This window comes from Octopus bimaculoides, chromosome 15 (assembly GCF_046866305.1).
Source record: "Octopus bimaculoides isolate indiv1 chromosome 15, ASM4686630v1, whole genome shotgun sequence".
NCBI classification, from domain to species: Eukaryota; Metazoa; Mollusca; class Cephalopoda; order Octopoda; family Octopodidae; genus Octopus; species Octopus bimaculoides.
In genome coordinates, this window is record NC_142942.1 from 30,307,746 (window position 1) to 30,324,350 (window position 16,605).

Consider the following 16,605-nt stretch of genomic DNA (forward strand, 5'->3'; position numbering starts at 1 on the left):
CGGTTTCGTTGTTCTGACTGCATATCGGGCAGGCCGGTTCAGTGTTTCTTAGACCGTGTCTGTAGACCTTTTCTCGAACGGGCAACGCTCCCCGATAGCACTGTCAGGCCAGGGATCTCTGGAAATTGTCCATAGGTCCTGGCCCAAAAGCGGTCCTGGAGAGGCGAGTCAGGTATCTCCTGTCGACGCTCAGAGTCTCCCCAAGAACGTCGTTGGACCTCCTCCCCACTAATCCTCTATAGAACGCCTTGGTGGAATTGAAATTACACAAGTTTGAACCCAGATGGCAGAGCTGCTCGAGAGCATGGCGACACTCGTGGAGCCATCCGTCCAACCTCAGGCTCTGCTTGATCCATGATTGCAGTTCGATCAATGAGACGAGCTGCGGAAAAGCGGGTCTCACAAATGGCGACGACACCTATTCACCGTCGTCTATGAAACGCTGGAGATGTCGCAGTTTCAGCACATGTCTGTGCATCATCAATCACGGCATACCCAGCCCTCCATTTAGCGGACGTTGATAGTAAATGGATCGCCTAACAATCTCAACGCTTCCCTTCCACAAAAAGCGGAAGAGTATGCTTTCCAGTTTCGTGATGGTTGGGTCGGGACAAGAACGAAAGTCAGACGGTAGTAGATGAAGGATGCGATGTACGCATTCGCCACCTCAGCCCGACCTTTTAGAGATAGCTTCCTCTCGGCCCATAACTGGATGATAAATAGATAGATAGATAGATAGATAGATAGATAGATAGATAGATAGATAGATAGATAGATAGATAGAGAGACATTCATATATATATATATATATATATATATATATATATATATATATATATATATATATATATATATATATATATATATGTATGTATATATATGTGTGTGTGTGTGTGTGTGTGTGTGTGTATGTATGCATGCATGCATGTATGTATGTATGTATGTATGTATGTATGTATGTATGTATGGAGGAATTTCAACCATGTTTCGTGGTCTGCTACCACAACAGCTCCTTTATAGGATCCAGTTAGCTGAAGACATCATCAGGAGGAACCACGTCCGGTTTCGGCCCCTACTCCTCTACCGTTTTGACGTGGCGGGGCCCCTCCTTTCGGAGGTGTCTTCAGCTCTAGTGTTGGGTGCATGTCTTCTTTCTTCTATTCCCTGGCCTCTTCGATGCAGCATCAACGAGTGTCAGCGTCCGACTGATCGTCGTGTCAAGTTCCCCTTTTTATATCTGCTGCTAGGCTCCAGCAGGCAGCCCCAGCTAGTTGTCACGTGACACTGTCTAAATTTCCCGCTGCTAGGGTCCAGTAGGCAGCACCAGCAAGTTGTCACATGACACTGTCTAAACTTCCCGCTGCTAGACTCCAGCAAGTAGCTCCAGCAAGTTGTCACATGACACTGTCTGAACTTTAACTGACAATGGAGGGCGCGAAGCCACTTCAGTGTCAGCCTGTCTCACCTAGACTTGTTATGACTTTCAAGCCATATTCGGTCTTCCCGCTTCAGCCATATATAGAAGCTGGCTTTTTCGACCGCCTCCTGTATCCTCCTTATCAGTTTTCTAAGTTCCGAGTTTGAAAACGCAAATCTTCTCTTGAATAGCGTTGTCATTTTTCTTTCAATGAAGCCTCTAGCCCCCACTGCCAGATGGTAGTACTCGACAGTCCATCCCTGTTCTCTGCACTCTTCGATTAGTTTTTCATATCTCTTCTCCTTTCGTTTCTCTGCATTGTCGATGTTTTCTTCCCATGGTACTGTCAGTTCTAGCAAGATTCCTATTCTCTGTTCTGTGTCCCATATGACTAAGTTTGGTCTTTTTGTTGTTTTTATAAGTGGAAAAATTGCTAGACTTCCCAAATCCGTGGCCAGCTCCCAGTATCCCTTCCATCTTTCGTCTATCTCATATATTTTATTTGGAGGCCTGATCTTATGTCCTTTTCCCTCCTTCTGGAAGTATATTTTCCTGCGCTTTTCCACTTTGGGGTACTCTCCTCTGTTGTATACCTCGATCTTCTCCTTGAGTGCTGCACTTATGACGCCAAGGACTTGATTATGGCGCCATGTATACCTTTCCAGTACTAGTCTGCAGTTTGACAGAACGTGTCTCACCGTCGCTTTCTCCCCGCATCCACATTCATCGGTTGTTTTTATGTTCCATCGAACTAAGTTCGCCGGTGAGGGTAGAACGTCGAAGGTAGACTTGATCAGGAAGGCTGTTCTTGCTTGTTCCCAAGCCCAAAGTTCCTTCCATGAGATTCTGCGACTGACCACGTTTTCCACCCATCTCAGGCACTGCCCCTGTTGACTGCATTGCACCAAATGTACATTCCGCCTTTCTTCTTCCTCCTTTCTCACTTCGTGTACCACTGCCTCTTTCATCTCTTTTACACTGCTCTTGCAAAATGGCCTGAAACTGCTCGTCCCTAGGTCGGCTCTTGCTTCTTGCGTTGCTCCAACTATATCGGCATGTTTTAGTATTCCGATCGCCCTGTTTACTGCCTCTTCCGCATTCCATTTCCTCCCTGTTCGTACCTTTGGAGGGTTTTCTCGGATGCTCTGATCTTTTGAATACCTTAGCATCATTACTGTCCTCGCCTTTCCTGCTTTATATTCCTCGGTGATCGATATATACGGAGCAAATAATTCACGAGAAAATATTTGTGAAGATATCATTGAATCTATTATTATCTTGTGCAACACAGAATCAATAATATAGGCGATTGCAGGCCCCCCAAAAGCATTAAATAGCTGGAGGATTTCTGTAGTTATTATCAGTGTATTTTGGCGATTTAAATAAGAGTTTTGACTGTTACTTCCAGTGGGTAGACATACTTAGTATGTCCTTTGATTAGTTATATATATATATATATATATATATATATATATATATATATATATATATATATATATATATAATATATATATACTCTTTACTCTTTTACTTGTTTCAGTCATTTGACTGTGGCCATGCTGGAGCACCGCCTTTAATCGAGCAAATCGACCCCATGACTTATTCTTTATAAGCCTAGTACTTATTCTATCGGTCTCTTTTGCCGAACCGCTGAGTTACGGGGACGTAAACACCCCAGCATCGGTTTTCAAGCGATGTTGGGGGGGGGGACAAACACAGACACGCAAACATATGCACGCACATACATATATATATACATATATACGACGGGTTTCTTTCGGTTTCCGTCTACCAGCATTAGACGATCGTACTATTCTCGGTTGTACGTGTGAGAATTGTTGCCCAGATATTTGTGAATCTCTCAATGGTAACAACTAAGATAGCAGGTGCCTTTGCCAAATGTTGACACTTCAGCAGCTTTGAGTGGGGAATAGCGTCGAATACTTTCCTATCATCAAGCCATACTGTCGCAAGGCTTCTATAGTGTTTTCATCCTTCAGACAATACAGTTTTGTTTATGAAAAGTTGATTGGCAAATCAGAATACCCTCTTTTCCAATTGCCTGCTCAACAGTTGTTAAATCTGCAATGATCTTGGAAGAGTTAGTTGTGGTAGCTTATGTATAGTTTGTACATAACGTTTAGGCAAGTAATAGGCCTATAGTTTTCTGGAAACTTCTGAATCCATAAAAGAATTAGAAAAGAAATTTCGAGCAAAGAAACAAATCTGAAAGCAAAAAGCCTCAAAGTTAGCTTTAAAAATAGTTTTAGTAAGCAGGAAAACAGATAGGATTCTTCTACTACCAAGGAAATAGCCTTGCTAGTTATGTAGAAGAGGTGTCGGTAGAAATTCCTTATACTGCATCGAGTGTAAACTATAGACACTCAGGAGGTGCAAGGATCACAGGCGGGTTAGCAGGTAGACTTTGTATGTGGAAGACGTGCAGGAGCAACAAACACTAAGAGCACACAAAAGATCTTTAAAGATAGTAGGTAGCTGTTCCTAGGTGGCCTAATTAGCAATAGAGTAGGACATTCTGAAAATATGGTAGCTAAAGTAAGAATAGGCTGGAGAAAATTCAAAAGACCATTACCTCCGTTGGCAACAAAAGCTTTCTCTCTCAGAGGAAACGGCTGACTGTATGATGATTGTATAATGTTAAATGGTAATGAAATGTGATCTCTCTCTCTGAATGCAGAGGACATGGAAAGACTAGGAAGACATAAAGCTAACATGCTTTTCGGGATGTGCAACGTAAATGTGCATGAATGATGAAATAGAAATATGTTGAGAGAAAAACTGGGCATAAAGAATATGATGTAGTGTGCCAAAGAGAAGACTGCGTTGGTATGGGTATATAATATGTATAGATGAAGGGAATTGTATAAAGAAGTGCCGATCTTTTTATGTGGATACAGTTTGTTGAAGAGTGAAAAACCAGGAAGAAATGAGGTAGTGAAGGCTGTCCTCAGAATTTTAAGTCTTGCGGAGAAGATGATAAAGGAGAGATGATCAGTGATGATTGGTGACCTAGAAGACATGCCTATCATGACAAAATAGCTTCGGAAAGTGCCAGTGAACTCTCCCGCTTCCCTCAACTTCATATTTACCTTCGACCATCGACCCATCCATGTTCACCATTCACCGCTACACACATTTCTAGTCATCACTCTGCCCACGCACGCTTATAACTTACTCACCTAGCCTTCCCAATCTTCTGGCCCCACACTCTCTTCTATGTATTTCTTGTACCCTAACAGCACACCCTGGTGCCTAATCATCATCATCTTTGTCTCTCTCTTTCCAGATCTTTACATCCACTCATCCTTATATAATGCGAGGTGCCCATATATCCCCTCTACAGCAAGAGACCAGTTCCTGTCCTTTCTGTCACACTTTATCCCCTCAGTACTGAGTACAAAGCCACTTCCATCCCTGCTATACAGCCACTCACTAGAATCTTTTTTATCTTGCAAGCTACATGGCAACCGTGCTAGTGCTGGTGCTACGAAAATAGTATCCAGTACACTTCGTAGAGTGGTCGACTTTAGGAAGATCGTCCAGCCATAGAAACCATGTCAAAGCAGATATTGGAATATAATGCAGTACTCCGACAAAATGAATCATATCGAACCGTTCAATAACTAGATAGTCGTGAGTATGTTTGAGCGCGGACCTGCCTTTCTTTTCTTAAACTGTTGATGTGACTTGGAAGAGAATACGATGTTGTTAATAGCACGTCGAACAAAAGCGTAGACCTGTAGTATTAGCTTTAGTTAAAACATGCATTTTTGGACTTCAACGTAGGCTCAGGCGACACTGTCAGTTTACAGCTTTACTCGGTCTGTGATCGGCTGAACTAACTAGCTCCCTCGGACAAGCGTTCTCTACTACGTCCGATTGTCTCTTACATAATGTGCTTGCCGCCATGATTCAATCTTGTTCCTTAACTTCCTCCGTCTTGTTGATTGCTATTGAACTGCTGTCTTTATGTGGAACACGTGTATTTTGCCGTCTTGCAGCGATGTCTTCCCTCCTGTTTGATGAGGGATTGTCGTAGGTTTGTGCCGTCGTAATGGAATATGAAGATTTGAGTTCTTCTTCTTCTTCGGACTTTATGTCGTCTGATGAAGAGCTGGTTAAAAGTCTGAAGAGAATAGACGAAGCAATAGAGGTGAAGAATTATGCAGAGGCGGTGAAAGAGAAAGGCGAAGACGTGTGTCTGGAAGAGTTGAGTTGATTCAAAGAAATGCTTAGAAGAGAGGGGAACGACGTAAAAGTATCCCCCCACACACACATACACAAAGAAGTTTTAAAAGAAAAAAAAACATTATTTACAAGACGTACTCAGCAACAAGGAAAATTGAAATCATGTCGATCGCTCAAGTCGAAAAGGAATTAAAACCGATCTGGCAAGGGATTTCTTACCTTACCAGAGGAAGAAAGTTTGGAACAGTGGAGTTGCAGTTCCGGGAGGTAGCTACTGCTAGACTGCACTTGGCAACAACCTTAAAAACGGATGAAGTAGTGCTTCTACCCATATACCTTGTGAGACGTGCTTCCAGGGTTAGGGTAGAAGATACATCCCCAGAAATTGATGTAGCCTAGCTTGCAGCTGCCATACTGCTGGGCACGGATGAGAAGGTAGTGGTCCTCCAGGCTACCAGAACATCACACAAGAACTATCAAGGGCAGAGCCTAGATATGATAAACCAGACGGCTCCGGAAGACTATGAAAATATGGTCGAGACCATCACGGTCGAAGAGGTGACACTCAGGGTCAGAGTAGAAGGATCCCGCGATGCTATAAATGTGGCCTGAAAGGTCACATTAGTGCGGACTGTCCTCCACTACCCGTGAAGACTAAAGAGAAACCCGAGAGCAGGAAAGAAATCGCGAAGGAAAAAAGAGAAGGAAAAAGCACACTTTGTGAATGATGACCCCCATCCCATATCCACCCGACTCCTACCCACACCCACTCTACCACAACCTCTCCCTACAGATACCAACCCTCTCCATCTCCCACCTGACATAAAGACATGTACAAGCACGCAGGAGCCCCAAACTTTCCCACCCTTGCTCTGTGAGAAAAAATGTTATACTGCACAACGGATAAAAGGAAAAACTTTATGTAATAGACTCGTGAGACAGAGCGCAGAGTACCTTTCGAGAGTAAAGGATTATGAGGAGGATTTTGAGTGGTGGGTCAAGAAAAATAGACACCAGCACAATACCAAAACGGGTAAGCTATCTTGAACTTTTAAAGAAATTTAACATAGACATTCTTCGGAAAGATGAAAGTTAGCTGTTGCAAATAGTGTTTTGAACTGTTACAAATAATGTTTTAACAAAGAAGTTGTATTAACAGGTTCAATGAAGTCGCTCGGAGGTGGGGCCGAACGGCTTCATTTCATTTATCATTTTATCTAATTCATCCTTTCCATCCGTTTTTTTTGTTTCTGTCCCCACCATATGCTTTCCTCTCTGTGATGCTAAGAAAGAAAGAAAGAAAGAAAGAAAGAAAGACAGAAAGGAAGAAAGAAAGAAGGAGTTCCTTGACTTTCTCCGTCTTGTTGATTGCTGTTGAACTGCTGTCTTTATTTGAAACACGTGTGTTTTGCGTCTTGCGACGGTGTTCGACGTCTTCCCTCTTGTTTGATGGGGGAATGTCGTAGGTTTGTGTCGTCGTAATGGAATATGGAGATTTGAGTTCTTCTTCCTCAGACATTACGTCCCTTGTAACGTCTGAAATGTTTGTTTATATTCTACGAGTGCCCGTTTTTGTTTTAGTTTTTAGTATAAAATATTTTTAAATGGATGAATCTATACTATAATGGAGAAAGCTGCTTATTAATTAGGTATGTAACAATTACTGAAAGTACTAAAAGAAAGCAATTATTAAAGGGTTGACTGTATGGTAATATATTTATGAATTCATGTTCTAAGAAATTTCCTATAATTTCGATGTCTCAAGTTTATTGAATTTTTTAACTCCAATTTCTCACAAATTTAAATATTCACTGCGTCCAATTCATCACAAATTTAAATATTCATTCAATTCACTGCGGAGTATTCCATTTTCAATTGCAAAGTCTCTCTTTCTCTTTTAAGTTTTAATTCGCTTTTAATGTATGCGTAATGTAAAAACATTATTTATTGAATGAATTTTTTTTTAAATCCCTGTATAATTTTTGAACGTAGGATAGCAGTGAGAAGAGCCTAGAAAGTTGGGTAATTACTATTAGAAGACGAGGAGAAAAAACAAAACAAAAAGTTACCGACAGTACTCGAAGCTTGCACCTTATTCACAGTTTCCAAGCACAACTTCAACAGTGATGCACACGCAAACACACACACACACACACACCAATACACACTTGCACATACACATAGATACAATACACAAAGATACAATACACACAAATGAAAGGTAATGAATGTGTGTGTGTGTGTGTGTGTGTGTGTACTGTTCACTGACAAAACTTCGTGCTGCATCACTTTTGTGAAGTTTTGTCAATGAAGAGGTCGCGGTTTCAAAGCAACGAAAACATTTTGACACAAATAAAGTTTTAATGCTATAGTGAAACGAACAGTATTTGTGTGTTCTTGAATGGAATACAAACATCTTACACGCTGCAATTGTTTTTCTTTCAGCACACGATCTCAGATCAAGTCACTTGCAATGCAAGTACATCTCTGTAATTTTTTTAAATGACTGTGGATAAATGTCAGCAATGACCTTCTCAGGCTCTCCAATATTTTTATTTCTAAACAGAAACAATCGGGAGCAGAGAGTGGAGTTGCAAGAAATTCATAATCTCTCAAATTTTCTTCTTATAGCATATAAATGTATTTATATGGGAAAATATTGAAAAATATTAATACATGCGAGAGTGATAAAGAAACGAGGAGAGTTGTCTTTGGATGTGCTAGAAACAACAGCTAAATCGCCCTTAAATCACTTTTCCCTTTGAAAATATTAACAATCTTTTTTTTTTTATCGAAAATGCTCTTCCCGTGGTTTTGAAGTACAAAACAAATTTGGCCAAAATAGGTCCGGAGTGGGATGATGAAGGGGAGGTGTAAAAAAAGAGTTTTCAAAACTTGTTCCATGCAAAGATACCTTCCCGACTAATCCCATCATTTAGAAGGATGTGGGTTCAAAAAAAAAAATAGGGAATATCTCCGAAAAAATTTTCCTCAGAAATTTCTTTATAATCGTAATCTATGCGGTCTGAAAGGGATTTGTATAAATTTTCATTAAAAGATACCCATGAGGGGAAAAAGTCAGACCGTGTGAATTTTCTGGAACTCCTCTCTCCATCCCCTCGCAAAAATTCTTTCCCATAAATACTCTGAAGCCACACCATATAAGAAGTATTTGTAGAAAATTTTGTTAAAAAGTATCCATTTTTCTGGGTGTTATGAGGAAACAAAGTCGGGGCGTATACATCTGCAGTAATGCCCTTTTATTTATACGATTTTTTTCATTTCAAGTTTATTTCATTCATTGTATGCAATGTTTTCTCTCTCTCTCTCTCTCTCTCTCTCTCTCTCTCTCTCTCTCTCACACACACACACACACACACACACACATACACACTGTAAAGCTTACAGATGGGCTGCTGAATTGAAATCTCTATGTTGCTTTCAGGGGAAGGTAAAACTTGACAAACTACTTCTTCCTCTGTTGTTGGACTACCGTGATGTTTGTTTAAAAATTATGACTGTGATAAAATAATGAAAGCAATATTTACTAAGCAAGTGAGCACTATTATGCAAAGAAATAATTAATCATAAAATATAAAATTTATTAGAAATGAGAATCAAATGTGAAAATATTATCAAGAGGCTAGCAGAAAACCGCCCGGAGGGCGGTCTTTCTGCTAGTCTTTCTAATTTTTTGCATAGATCATTTACTTTGTATATATTTTCCATTTTCATAACTTTTTTCTTCTTTGCATTTGATTTTATTGGGGAGGTGCGGCTTGGTTCGGTTAGGGTGCGAGTAAAAATTTAAATTACCATTTTGTTTTCTTTTGCTTATATTGGACTACGCGTGTGTTACTTTGGCATCATCATTCCATAAAATGTGTTTATGGGGAGAAAAATATTGAAAGACATCAATAGATGTGAGAGTGAGAAAGAAACGAGGGGGGTCTTGGGATGTGCTAGAAACAACAGCTAGATCTTCTTTAAATCACACATTTTCCTCTGAAATTATGAACAATTTTTTTTAACCGAAAATGTTTTTCGCACGGGTTTTAAGGGCGTAGTAAAAACAGAAAAAATTGGCCAAAATCGGTCCGGACTGGGGTGGTGAGGGGGCGGCAGGAGCGAAAAAAAATCATGACTTTTCAATTTTTATTTTTTATTTTTGACGTTTAAAGATGCCTCCCATCATTCTGAAGACTGTGTTGAAAATCAAAATGGAAAAAGATCCCCGTCAAAACGAAGAAATTCCAAATTATGTGGGCCGTCTGATCCGAAACTCCGTTTTTCAGAAACTCCTATTCGGAATGAATGGATTTTTATTTATTTTTTTTTTTTCGTTGAATGAATAATGGTGACCTTCTAATATGTCACAAAACTCTTTTTGGGGTCTGGAAAACGGGGTGCGGTGGGGTGGAAACCTCGGATATTTCACTCCACTCCCAACATTTTACAGAAATACGTTTACAGAGTGTGGATTACATAGTTCGTTATTAAATATATAGAGAATGTGAATAGTATGTTAACGTTTAATTTATATTGCGTGTATTTTATACTGAAAATACTTTTTCTGAAGTCGTAGTGTATGCATATATTTATATACATTACACACACACACACACACACACACACACATATATATATATATATATATATATATATATATATATATATATATATATATATATATATATATATATATATATATATATATATATATATATATATATATATATATATATATGTATATGGCTATGTTTCGCCTTCGAATCAAAACGAAAGACTGCCTAATATAGCAATCATTGCCTATATATATATACTAGCAGAGATACCCGGCCTTGCTCGGGATTAAAATAGCATAGATTTTTATTGTTTTACTTGTTTCAGTCATGTGACTGCGGCCATGGTGGAGCACCGTCGTTGGTCGAAGAAATCAACCACAGGATTTATTCTTTGTAAGCCTAGTACTCATTCTGTCAGTGTCTTTTACCAAACCGCTAAGTTACAGGAATGTAAACACAACAACATCAGCTGTCAAGGAATGGTGGGGGTACAAACACAAGACACAGGCACACACATACACATATATACACATATATACGACAGTGTGTATATATATATATATATATATATATATATATATGTATATATATATATATATATATATATATATATATGCTTTCGGTGCGAATGGCTTTATTATACGGTACCATATTTTACAATCCTGTAAATAATAATAATGGTATTTTTATATAAGCTTAAAACTTATGCCATTCACCGTGCAATGACTAACGAAAATAGCGTAATAACGGAGCATGTAAGCCCTCGACTGAAAAAAAGAAGGCTTTCCCATCCGCGTGGGACGCGAATCCACATCCTTTTGTTAACATGACTGTGTGTGCTACCTTCACACACGGATAGGAAAGCCTTGTCTTTTCTGTCGAGTGCTTATATGCCTCGTTATTAGATTATTTTCCTTAGTCATTGCACGGTGAACGCCATAAACTTTAAGCTTATATAAAGAAATACGATTATTATTATTATTTACATGATTGTAAAATACGGCGTCGTATAACAAAACCATTTGCACCGAAAGCATATATATATATATATATAATTCGAAAACATTGTTTACAAAATAATAGCTGGTCGTTTGCGAAGGATCGTATGTACAGTGAACACTTAGGATTTTTGCTCTGGTAACTTTTGCTCTCTCCCAAGTTCACGCACGACCAGCTATATGAGAAACGGTCATTTATATTTTGTATCAGTCACTAAAAAGACGAAATTTAAAAAATCTGTTATCTCTCTCCCTCTGTTTACACCGTCGCTAGAAGGGGACTAAACTCATGCTCCGATTTGAAAATTGTTAGAATTTATGGTTTAAAATTATTTTTAATACAAAAATTCATGTCTCAGGAAACAATAAAAAAAATAATAAATAGCCGATTCCGGGCATTTTCGACCATGAGGAATCCATTGGTGCGACTCCCATATTGCTATCTTGTAAGGTGTGGATTTCTGTAGATGCAACACACACACACACTCACAAACTCAGCTATACAATATGTATATATATACATATATATATATATATATATATATATATATATATATATATATATATATATATATATATATATATATATATATATATAATATAATGTAATATAATACAATATAATAACTGCAAAAAGTAATTTCTGTGTGTCGGTGTGTCACATTTCGACCCCTCACTCACTATTCATTGACACTCCTATTATTGCTCATGTTGGGGTGAGAGTAATAGTAGGCATAAAGACGGTGAGGGCGGTGGAGAAGACAGATAGAGAGAGAGAGTGGGGAGACAAAGACATTTAGGGAGAGTTGATGTCTTTATGAAAAGTAGTAGTGTTGATGATGGCAGTGGGAGTAATAATAAGAGAGAGAGAGAAAGAGTGGGTATGTGAGAGAAAGAGGGACTGACAACTGAACTAACAGGCTGAAGTAACATACTGAACGATGGTAATGGGGTGATAGTAATAGTATGAGATGTAGTTGTGATAGAGGCGGCGGTGATGATGGTGGTGGTAGCCGAGGAGGTGAGGAATGAAGTGAGATTAAGCGATGTGAAAAACAGAGGTGATGGTGATGGAGGGGAAGACGGCGAAGTCAAAGGTATTGATGGTGTTGGCGTCAGAAGTCTGCATGGTGTGTATATGGCAGATATGGTGGGATGGTGGTGGTACTGTTCTTTAGCATGCAGTTTTGCAATAAGTTCCCAAGTCGACAAATTATATCATTGTTTTGATGAAAATTGTTCATTGCTTGAAAAATATTGTTGAAGTTTAATAAAATTTAATATGTACTCAATGCATGAATTGTCATTGTTGGGCTCAAGGCCTAATGAAGAGCCCTCCATATGAGCTAGGTTAAAAGCCGCCCGATATATATCAATATATATATATATATATATATATATATATATATATATATATATATATATAATACAAAGAATATATATACATGTATACACACATATATGTACATACTTACATCTACATGTGTATATACATGCATATCAGGGTACAGGACGTTAGAACAATAAACTACAGACAACGGAACGAACATATAGGAAAACGTTTCGAAGATATCTTCGAAACGTCTAGATAGAATGGAGGCAGCTGATGAAGGGATATTCCAAGTGGCTTTCCGTTTTCCTATATGTTCGTTCCGTTGTCTGTAGTTTATTGTTCTAACGTCCTGTACCCTGATATGCATGTATATACACATGTAGATGTAAGTATGTACATATATGTGTGTATACATGTATATATATTCTTTGTATTATTACATTATTGAACGCACACGTCCTTTTTTGCAAGTAAGTCTACTATATATATATATATATATATATATATATATATATATATATATATATATATATATATATATATATATATATAAGAGTGTATATGTATATGTACACAAGGAGGGAATTAGGCTTCTCTTCTCGAGAAGGTGGAGGACTGTCGGAGTTAGAAAGCTCGGAACAACATAATTTCAAAGGCCACCTTCGACTCACTCTTCATCCAGTCGAACCAGTTTTCAAGGTGCCGCTTACTGTCTCCTAACGCCAAATACTCAGGTGACTGAACTGATGCCATCCCTGTGGCTAATGGTTGGTGGCCTACTCAGCTTGGACGAACTTCGTGTCTCCATTGCCCTGAGAGTGGGAGCTGAAATATGCACGGGTTTGATTGTTGTGGCAGGCTCCTCGACTCCACAATCCTCCATGGAATTGAGCCGGATACTCAAGAGGAGCTTAGCCCGGGCAAACATCCTCTCCATCTTGGAACCATCTGGATTAAAGATCTGACGACGTTACCCTGTGCCCCTGGGCGCGAGTCAGATGCCTTCTGGGATATCACAGTTAGCGACACCTTTGCTTTTTCTCACATCCTGGATGCTGCGGTCAGGGGGAGATCAACAGCTTCTGCGGCCGAGCGGAACAAAATCCTGAAATCCCGCGATCTGTCAGCCAGCTACTTTCTCCATCCTGTGGCGTTCGAGACGTTTGGTGTGGTCAGACCACTAACTGTGAGATTACTGTCTTCACTGTCTCTCTTTCACACGCTCACGTCCATTTCATATATACGTACATACGTATTTCACTTTCTCCTCTCTTTCACTTTAAAACAAAAGTAAATAAATAAAAAATGTTTATGGAAAGTAACGAACTCCAGATGAAAAACGAAAGATCGCCATTCACTTGAAAATAATGAAAACAAAACATTAAAACATTGTCTGTTTGAAGAAAGCTAAAGTATAGATATTTACTGTACAAACAACTTAAACGTTTCAAATCACATTCAGTTAAAAATATTTTTAAATGATTAAAATATTGTGTACGGCAAAAAGTCAACGTTTTTTTCTTTTTAGAAAGCACGAAGACTGTGTGTGTTTATGCCACAGATAGCGGACGTGTGTTTGTATTGATTGACACGCCATGACATTCATTATGTGTGTTATTTCTTTACTACCCACAAGGGGCTACATACAGAGGGGACAAACAAGAACAGACAAACGGATTAAGTCGATTATATCGACCCCAGTGCGTGACTGGTACTTATTTAATCGACCCCGAAAGGATGAAAGGCAAAGTCGACCTCGGCGGAATTTGAACTCAGAACGTAGTGGCAGACGAAATACCGCTAAGCATTTCGCACGGCGTGCTAACGTTTCTACCAGCTCACCGCCTTTGTGTGTGTGTATTCTGTATGTGTGTTGAGGTCACGGAATCCATGTTCGTTTCCGTCAAGAAATAACAAACAAAAATTGTGTTTAATCGTTTTCATTAATAAATAGACGTCCAGATATCACAAAAATCTGTACTGCACTGCCGAAGGTAAGTATGAAAATAAATATGCAAAAAATGGTACGATAAAATATACTATTTCTGAGATATTTCGAGTACACACAAATATCTCAAAGTTGGTGGGGTACACATGAGTAGTTATGCCCATATATATCAGGTCATCCCATAAGTTCTGTCCGAATTTTGAATAAAGAAAAAAACTGATCAAATATTATATTTAACTGAAATTTAATCGTCAATGTACTTTCCTGATTATTTATGACTTCCTTCCATCTATTTACAAGCTTTTTAATCCCATCAATGTAAAACTCTTTTGGTTTCAAAGCGAAGAACTCTGAAATGTCAGTTTCGACCTCCTCCTGGCTTACAAAAGTTATGTCCCCCAAATGATTCTGTAAACTACGAAACAAATGGTAGTCTGAAGGAGCAAGGTCAGGAGAATAAGGTGGATGAGGAATTTTTCCCAAACAAGCTCTTCGATCTTCTGTGATGTGATCTTTGCAGTGTGGGGTCATGCATTGTCCTGATAAAACATCACTCCTTTTCGATTCACTAAAGTGGGTCTACTTTTCTTCAAAGCTTGGTTCAAATGCTCTAATTGCTGACAGTAGACTTGAGCATTGACTTTTGCATTAGGTGGTAACAATTCAAAGTGAATTACTCCTTTGCATTCCCACGAGATAGAGAGAACCTTTTTCCCATGAAGTTCCCTTCTCGATTGTGGTTGAGATTTTTCCCTTTTACCAAGCCATGGTTTACGACGTTTAACATTTTGATAGAAGATCCATTTTTCGTCACCAGTCACAAGTCTATCCAAAAAGGGTGAAATAAGTTCGATAGAATGGAGAGAAGAGCAGATGTCGACTCGGGATTTGCGGTTGCTTTCGGACAATTCATGAGACACCTATTTTCCAAGTTTAGGAACCTTTCCAAGTTGTTGAAGATGACGATGAACAGTAGTATGGTTTGAACTAAGCTTTATTGCCAATTCTTCAACTGATAATGCAGGATTTTCTTCAAGTAATTCCTCAAGGAGCTTATCATCAAACTCAACTGGACGTCCTGTTCAATCTTCATCTTCAAGGCTGAAATCTCCATTTCTGAATTTTGCAAAGCATCTTCTGCAAGTTCTTTCATTCAAGTATTCTTTCCCATAAGCTGAGTGTATGTTTCGAGTTGCTTCGGCTGCAGAGTTTCCTTTTTTGTACTCATAAAACATTGTCTCAAATGCTCTTTGGATGCTTTCATGTTAGAAAGGGTTTTAATCAAAGAAATTTTAATTCTATTATTCTGAAAAATAATATTTAATTAGTTTAAATGTACACAAATGCATAAAAATAATTCTTAATTTCATTAGACATTCTAAAATACTATTAAATTTCATTCAATTTTAAAAAAGGTAAAATCAGACAGAACTTATGGGATGACCTAATATATATATATATATATATATATATATATATATATATATATATATATATATTTTTTTTTTTTTCTTTTATCTTTTACTTGTATCAACCATTAGATTACAGCCATGCTGCAGCATCACCTTGAAGGGTTTTAGTCATACAAATCGACCCCAGTACTTATTCTATTGGTCTCTTTCACCAAACTACTGAGTTGTGGGAACATAAACAAACCAACAGCGATTGTCAAGCGGTGATGATGGACAGACATACATATATATGTATATATATATACAAACTTATTTCAATTTTTACACACCAAATCCACTCACAAGGCTTTGGTTGACCTGAGGCTATAATTGAAGACACTTGTCCAAGGTTCCACATGGACTGAACTCAGAATCATGAGGTTGGGAAGCAAATTTCTTACCTCAGTAAACAACTTTGAATAAAAGTAATTTTCGTTAGATTATCTTCTAGTTGATTGATGTTTCCAACACTGGAGAGTTCACAACTTTCTGTAATTATGTCGTACATAATTCATGTTTGTCTAGTTACAAAAGTGTTTAAAAAAGGAGAGTCTATTGAAATTATAGTTATAGATTTCCATGTGAATAATGTGCTGCAATAAAAACACAAAACTTCAATCTGGTTGGTTGCTTGACATGCTAGAGATAGCAGTCAAATCCTCCTCAAATCAACAAGAAAACAGA

The 16,605-nt window shown here is 38.4% G+C and overlaps 1 long non-coding RNA gene across 2 annotated transcripts in view; it reads left to right on the plus strand.

Moving 5' to 3' along the window:
- LOC128249503 (uncharacterized) overlaps positions 1-16,552 on the plus strand; it is a 26,251-nt gene extending 9,699 nt beyond the window's left edge. Inside the window, exons 2-3 of one of the 2 annotated variants that reach the window (XR_016244445.1) lie at positions 4,725-6,659; positions 9,808-10,248. This is a non-coding gene — a long non-coding RNA (uncharacterized LOC128249503). Of the gene's footprint in view, positions 1-4,724; positions 6,660-9,807; positions 10,249-16,011 lie in introns of those variants that run through there. The other variant, XR_008265612.2, reaches the window with a different exon arrangement.
- Positions 16,553-16,605: the final 53 nt, after the last annotated feature.